The sequence below is a fragment of the Alligator sinensis genome, unplaced genomic scaffold (assembly GCF_000455745.1).
Source record: "Alligator sinensis unplaced genomic scaffold, ASM45574v1 scaffold1129_1, whole genome shotgun sequence".
NCBI lineage: Eukaryota > Metazoa > Chordata > Crocodylia > Alligatoridae > Alligator > Alligator sinensis.
In genome coordinates, this window is record NW_005842580.1 from 178,010 (window position 1) to 185,817 (window position 7,808).

Here is a 7,808-nt window from a genome sequence, read left to right on the forward strand (position 1 = left end):
TGTGTGTGAGTGTGTGTGTGTGTGTGTGTGTGTGTGTGTATATATATATATATATATATATATATATATATATATATAAAACTGCACCTCCAACACTGTGCCATGCAGCCCCTGCGGTTCACTTGGCATGATTTGATCAGTTAAAGATCTATGATCTTGACGCGCAGATCAAAGCACACTCCAACAGTTAAACCATTCATAGTTGTTAGGGGCTGGAAGGGACCTTGTAGAACATCGGGTCCAGCCCCCCTGCACTAGGCAGGGAAAGACAACTGGGGTCAAGTGACCCCAGCGAGGTGACTGTCCAGTCTCCTCTTGATGATTTCCAGGGTAGGCGACTGCACCACCACCGGAGTTTATTCCACTGACTGTGAAGGAGTTTTTCCTGGAATTGAGCATGAAGCAGCCTTCCAGGAGTTTGTATCCATTGCTCCTGGTCTTTCCCAGGGGTGCCCCAGTGAGCAGCAGTTTACCAAGTTCTTGATGTAAAAAAACCCCATTACACAGTTTGCACCACGCACCCATCTCCATACCCATACCCCCAGCCACTGCCCTCCTCAGAGGGCCCCCCCTGAAAAAGTCGATGCCAGACCCCTCTCCACCATGTGAGGTCTGCCATTTCTCTCTCATCCTTCTCGTCTGTGTTCGGTAGTACCAGTACATTTCACTCAGCCCCATTTTAATACAGTCCTTGACTCTGTTAACAAAATTGCACAGAAATCCTAGAGCAGGGTTTCCCAACCTTTTTATGCTGTGAATCAGCAAACTGTGGACTGGATGTGGGTGTGGACCGGCAAACAGTGGACCAGCAGTGACCGGCATGCTGCAGGCCAGCAGCTAACCCTTTTTAATTCTCAGTATAAAAAAGGGTTGGCTGCCGGTCCACAGTATACCGGTTACTTCCAGACTTCCAGTCCGGCAGACAACCCTCCCGTGGACTGGATGCCAACCCTTTGCGGCCTGGGGGTTGGAAACCCCTGTCCTGGAGAAGCAGGGCTGGAAGGGACCTCAGGAGGTCATCTAGTCCAAGTCCCTGCCCAAAGCAAGAAAGGTCTCGTGAGGTAAACCGGGCTCACAAAAACTTATGTATCTTTGACTCAGTTAGTCTATAAGGTACACGGCTACCTTGACTTCAACCTATTTTTAATCTTTAAAACAATCCTCTTGTATGACTGCCAGGTACAATACCTGAAACATGTTTCCCCTCATCCCTGCTGGTAGCTCTAGGTGATAACTACACCCCTTTGGTCCCCCTCCACCTGGTGGAGGGTTGTGTGGCAGCTTCTCACTGTATAATCTTCCCCCCCACCCCTCTCCAAACCATCTGATAATATTCTCTGACAAACCTCTGCCACAATCTCTCACCCTTACCCTGGTGGTGCAAAACCCAAAGAAATCTCTCTTTGATCATGGCATAAGCACCTTTTCACTGTGGTGTTCTCATCCTTGGCGCTGCCAGCTAATTCCCCCATGCATATCTGTGCCATGGTCTCCCACGCCCTGCCGTGCTGTCCCTGCAAGTGCTCTCCGTTTGTATAAATCTCTCCCATCCCATGTGGGAGTTTCAGGCTGGCATGCGGCTGGGCAACACGTAGGTGCACATTGGCAATCTTATGGCAGCTTTCAGGTAAATTCAGAAGGAAGGCTAATGGTAATTAAAAGTGAATACGGTCATTATAGGGGAGGTGGGGATCTCTCTCAGGGTCTGTGGGCCATTTATTGAATAATTTTCTTCATTTCCCACCCAGTATGTCACACCCAGTGGTTCTGTCTGTCCTATTCCTGCTTTCCCCCCCCACCAGCCATTCACCTTCCCTGCTTCCCTCCTTTCTCCCTCTTCCCCACCTCTCCAAGACTCCAGTGGCCCTATTCCTCACCCTATACCAGGGCTCCCAGTCTCTGCACCCCGTGACAGGACTCTGTGTGCTCCCACTCCATTCTATCCCCAGCGTACAGACTTCTGTACACACCCCATTCCCTATATATTGTTGTCCCAATGTTCTTCAGCAGCTGAGTGCAGCCCCTTTCCTCCCATTCCCCATGGCTCTGATTGTCCCTCCATCCCCCTCTCCCCACAGTCAGTCCTCTGTGAGACACCTTTCCCCCCTGCCAGAAACTGTGTTCATTTCCCTTCCCCATTTTTCCCCCTCCAAGGGGTTGTGCATATGCCACCATTCTCCCTGTTGCACCAGTGTAATTATTTGGTTGGGACATAAATCATTCCAGATTTCAACATGTTAAACTCTAGTGGGAAGATGAGCAGGGGCATCGTTGTTCTGGAAAGCATTAATGGGTGTCCTCAGCCAGTTGACTGATCTCTAGCCAACTGCATGGTTGCCTGGAAGTAATAAACAGATGGCAGGTGATCCTTGCACTTCTTTTCCACCCTCTTTGGTTTTCCCCAGAAACAAGAGTTCAGGCCACTAATGCATGGAATGTTTGAAGATCCCTGAAAATATTAAATCGATCTATGTATAGTTATAAACAGGGACTCAAACACAGAAATGTCCTTGCACATAAAACCCACCAAGGCTCAGCCAAATTACCTGTATTGGGGGAGTGTTGAAAAGCCCCCATCATGGACAAGTCATATACAGAGAACAAAATGATCCCTGCCCCAAAGACCCACCTCGCAAGCTAAGACAAAAGACAACTGATGGAGGTATACAGATGGCGGAGGAAGAATCTATCATTTATTTTTATAGTACATTCCAGGTATTTCATGCTGTCCCCAAATTTTCAAGGCGCCACAGACTTTTGTACAGAAGATGTATGGCCAAATCGTGAATATTCTCTGGAGAAAGCAAGAGTTGACAGATGGGTAGGGGACAGTTGGGGCTTCTGGTATCCAGGAAGATGTAGGAGGTAACTTGTTATTTGGCAGACATGACACGAAAGCTTGTGGTAGATGGAAGAGGATCAATTTTTGCATCCTGACCAAAGAAGGTCTGTTTCCTCCATTTTCAGTTAACTGCAAACAGGTATCCTTGTAATCTCGTGTAAACTGGAGGTATCCAAACACTTTTATCTCCCCTGACTATAGTTTTTTAAAACTATATTAGCTACTCTGAGTTTGACAGGAGGGAATTTTTATTTGTACTTTTCCTTAGAAATGGTAAAGACCCATGTCCCCAGACTCGATTTTCCTTGTTAGAATCACATAGTCCAGGGCTGTCAAACTCACCTGTCCCTCCCTGGGCTGGATCTGGCCCACAGAGCAACTTGCAGGTCAGAACTGGATGTGGCAGCAGAGCAAGCAGCAACAGTGGTATAGAGGTTAACACAGCTATCACTCGCCCCTGCTACCATGCCTCCTTCATTTCCTGGACTTCAGTGGTGGGCCCCAACCCTGAATCACTGGCCCCTGTAGGAGCTCTGCAAGGTCAGGTCTCGCTCATAGGCTTTACATTTGACATCCCTCATAGCCTAGTGGTGCCACTCTGTCCATCATACTGTATTGCCTACCGCTATCTCTCCTGCCTATGATAGTGCAGGCTATTTTCAAAAACAGAATCCCCAAAGTCATGCACTTTAGGTCCTTTACGTGTTTCCCAGATTTTCAAAAACGCCAACAGCTCTCACTATTACCAATAGGAGCTGCAGGGTGTTCAGCACTTCTGAGTATCAGGCAAGTGCCTATGCACCCATTAGGAATCTACATTTTAGGCACTTATTTTTGCAAGAAAAAGGCCTCCATGTCTGCAAGTGCTGTTTCCTTCCAACAAAAATTTAATGTCCCTCAATGCCCTAATTGTTTTCATAGACATTAGGGGCTGGAAGGGACCTTGTGAGATCGAGTCCAGAAACTTAACTCTGTGCGTGAAATTATTTCCCCTCCCCTACAGCAACACACCCTCCTACGTTGTACTTTCGTCCTCCTAGTTAATACATTCAAATTATAAGTGAAGAAATTTCACATCCTGCACTGAAACCCTCACATCCCAAGTAATACTCTCACAAATCCAAGTATGTTTATCTCATAGCCTTCTGGTGCAACAGGGCCCATTCGCGATAACCTGTCTTATTATCTCCCAAGAAAAACGGCAAGGTTTGCATTTCTGCTAAACCAGTTCTCAACCTTTCCAGACTCGTCACCCCTTGATAGTCTTGTGGCACCCCTGAGAAAATGCTAGCTTGTGTTCCCTCATTTCTGGACAACAGACAAACCAACAAGAGCAAATTCTTTTGCTGCCAAGAACTCAGACAACACAGGTCAGAATATCTGAGACCCTGTGATTTGATAGTTCTGGGTTTATCATGGGAATTAGGTTTGCACACCAAATGGTGCTAACGTGGCACTGCTCCCCTTTCAAGATCTTGACCCTCCCCAGTTGAGAATCACTAAGCAATGATTTGTCAGTACAACCACAGGGTCCTTGATCATGTCCAGATCCTGCAGCTATGCTGCATTTCTCTGCACAGTACAGTTCGCCTCCCCTTGACAACATGGGCATGAAAGCCCTGTAGCCCTCACACCCGGTCATAACATGCCACCACATTGCAGTTGAATATATGAGCCTGAGACTATGGCATGCCATGGCTATGCCTCTCCCCTTGTTTTCTCTGGCAATCCCACAGTTGAGGATGATTGTCTTCCATGATTGTGTCTGAAGTTGGCTGATGAGGCCTATCCAGGATAGACACTCGGAGAACATGTGGCGGGACATATAGCCTGGGCAGCTCCTCCTATCCCACCCTATGGGGGCCATGACTCCATCCCACTGCATGTGTGGGGTACTGTACGAATCCAGTCCTCGCAGGCCCCTGCTGCCGCACCTGACACACCACCAGCCCAACACTGGACACTAGATCAGTGGTCCTCAACCTTTTTGTACCAGGACCCATTTGTAAACATCGATGGCCAGTCCCCACCCACTGCTCCCCGTGAGAGGGGCAGGGGGTGGGTGCCTGGGGCATGGGGAGCCCTAAGCATCCCCTGGCAAGGGAAGAGCCATCATTTCCCCACATTTTTCTCCTTGAAAGGAGAATTCATTTTTAAAGTTTGTTCCCATTTTTACCACCCACTTTTGGGTCGCGACCCACAGGTGGAGAAACGCTGCACTAGACGACCCCTTTGAGATCCCTCCCCGCCCTACTTCTCTAGTGAGGGGGAGCCCAGCTCATCCCAGCGCCCCGGGTTGCCAAGCTGCTGCACCGTGCGAGGGGCGCGACTCCACCTTAAGAGCAGAGGCGCCCGCGCGCAGGCCCCGCCCAGCCCCGTGTCGGGTCCAGCCGGCGCCGCCCCTCCCCCGCCGGGGACCCGCGCTCCGGGCGGCCACGATCCCACTCATTGGTCCAGCCAATGCGAGGTGCCCCGCGGAGGGAAAGGGGTCACTTCCCCCTCCCGCTCCAGGCCATTTCCCCCTACGTTCTCCTCTCTCTAGCTGCGATTGGTGGAGGGAAGCTATAGCGTAGACCTCTTCTCATGCTCCGATTGGTCACGGTCCCCATCCGTCAGGAAAGGGAGGAGAATTTAAAAAAAAAAAAAAAAAAAAAAAAAGGAAAGGAAAGGGAGGAGGAATGTGTCCTTCTGATTGGTCACGGCTGAGGGAGGGGGCGGATCCGCAGCCTCGCGGAACGTAGAGCTCCGATTGGCCATCAGAGCCGCGTGTCACTAAGGCAGCGGGTTGCGTTGCGTTGCGGCGCGGGGCCCGGCCAGGGCGGCTGTGGACGAGCGTGGGGCAGAGGCACTTCTTGTCTAATCCCGGCAACTTCCGGCGGGCTCCTGCTCACCTCAGCGCCCGAGGACTGCGGGGTGTCCAGGGGGACCCCCGGCTCCAGCGCCAGCAGCCGCGGCGGGAGCCCCCCCAGAGCTGCGGATTCAGCGGCTCTCCCGCGGGGGCAGGGTGACTGCTGTCTTGCACTTGAAGCCCTGTATGATCCCTGCTGCCTCCGAAGTGTAACGCCCGCCTGGCAGCCGCGTTTCGAGTCAGGCGGAGCCGCTTGGCCTGGGGGCTCATTAGACTCTTCCCCGCGCCCGCGTTCCACGGCGGTTAACGACGCGCCCTCCTCTTCAACGGTCTCCACGCTCCACCCCCATCCGCCAGCCTTTCCTCAGGCTCTGGCAGTGCAGGCTGTTTTTCACTCCTAATAAAAAGTGTCACTTGTTCTTAATTCCACGTGAACTGGATGATACAACCCTAGGTCCCTAGCAGAGTTAGTCAGTTATTTATGAAATGCAAATCCACAGAGCCAAGCGATAGCCTCCTTCTTACCTGAATTCAAAGTTATTAATCTGCGCCTTAGTTTGTAGAGGGGACTTTATTATTATTATTTTTTTTTTTTTTAAAGAAATGTTTCGTGTTCCAAGCCAAGTCAGCCAAATCAAGTCCAAAACCGTAAGTGTCACCCACCAGGGGCTTCAGCTATTTCCAACATCTTTTGGCGGGCTTCCTATGTGCAGGCCCAAACCCAGAGGCTTGGGGTTCGGATGCCCCCAAGCATGCATGACCCGTGCCCCCGGTGTCTGGGAGGCATGGCAGCGGTGGGAGTGTGGCAACAGTAAGCAGGAGCTCCCACAGACGCTGCTGATGGTTGGTGCTTGCCACCCCCTCCCCCCCACCAACAGCAAGGGTCGGTGACCACCTGCAGACTAGTGGGGATAGCTGACCACCCACAGATGCTGCCAAAAGTGTCAGCAGCGTGGGATGGTGAGCAGCAACTGTCTGCAGCAACTGCCTGCCTGCCTGCCTTTTTGTAGGGGGTGCACCGCCACACTCGGGGTGCACGTGCACCCCCTATGCGTTGCCCCTGCCCCCAAGTTTCACCTGCCCTCAGCCATACGGCCACAGGAGCAAGCTAGGGAGGAATATCCCATTTCCATAAAGTGGGCTTTAAGCCCCAACACCCCAGCGGGTGCGAAACCACGCCAGAACTGTTATCCCGGGGAACACTTAAAGAAAACTGCCTTCATGGACCCAGATACATGGTGTTTCCCAGAGGGGACATTCCTCAATAATGTGCAGCACTGAGCAGCGTTAGTAAAGCCTCTAATTCTTTTCAGCCAGAGAAAGGCACGTGCTGTGCTAGGTGTGGCGATGCACCTCACCCTCTGCACCGCCTTTTCCAAATTCTAGATGCGCCCCTGCTTATGAGGCTCACCTTTCGAGAAGAGCCTGTGAAAAGCCTCACAGGGTCTCTTGGTGTCTGAGTTGCTCCGTGACCCGAGGAAAAGGGAGAGTGCAGTTTGGTTTTCCCCATTGCCCATCTCTCAGATCCGACCTGAGTTTTTCCAGGCTTCTGCCTCCTAAACTGCAGAGATGCTGCATGTGGGACTCGGCTAAGAAAAAAGTTCTCCTGGGAGCATCGCAGGCCTGATCTCTAGTAAGTTGTACTGGATCTCCATGGCAGGCAGGAGAGTGGTTGGGGGGGGGAAAACAGTTAAAAGTTTAAATGAGTCATTAAACTCAGTGGTTATGATTTGAAATGGGTCTAGCAAGAGGACTAGCTCAAGACCTCCACCCACTTCCACTCAAGCTGTGGTACAGGGACAGATGTCACCCTCATGGAAAGAGCGGCAGGGTGCAGTAGTTAAAGTTATTAAGAAAAATTGTGAGTGCCCAATTCCAAGCAGTTAATTAGCAGAAAAGGAAACCAAAGATCTGTTTTAATCCAAAGGAAAATAAGGGCTCTTTTTCCAACAAAATAGCCTCCCTTTTCCCGCCTGTAATCTCCCTCTGCCTTACAACAGGCCCAGCGGTCCCCATCAGCCCTACCATTGTAACCGACTTGATAGAAGGGGGACCAGGAGTTTTAGAGGTGGTCTTATCTATGCAGGAAAGGGAAGTCTGTCATTCTCCTTCCCTCAT

At 50.9% G+C, this 7,808-nt stretch overlaps 1 long non-coding RNA gene across 1 annotated transcript in view; it reads left to right on the forward strand.

Moving 5' to 3' along the window:
- Positions 1-6,288: 6,288 nt before the first annotated feature.
- Positions 6,289-7,808, forward strand: part of LOC102372332 — an 18,399-nt gene continuing 16,879 nt past the window's right edge. Inside the window, exon 1 of the long non-coding RNA XR_324848.2 lies at positions 6,289-6,338. This is a non-coding gene — a long non-coding RNA (uncharacterized LOC102372332). The remainder of the gene's footprint in view (positions 6,339-7,808) is intronic.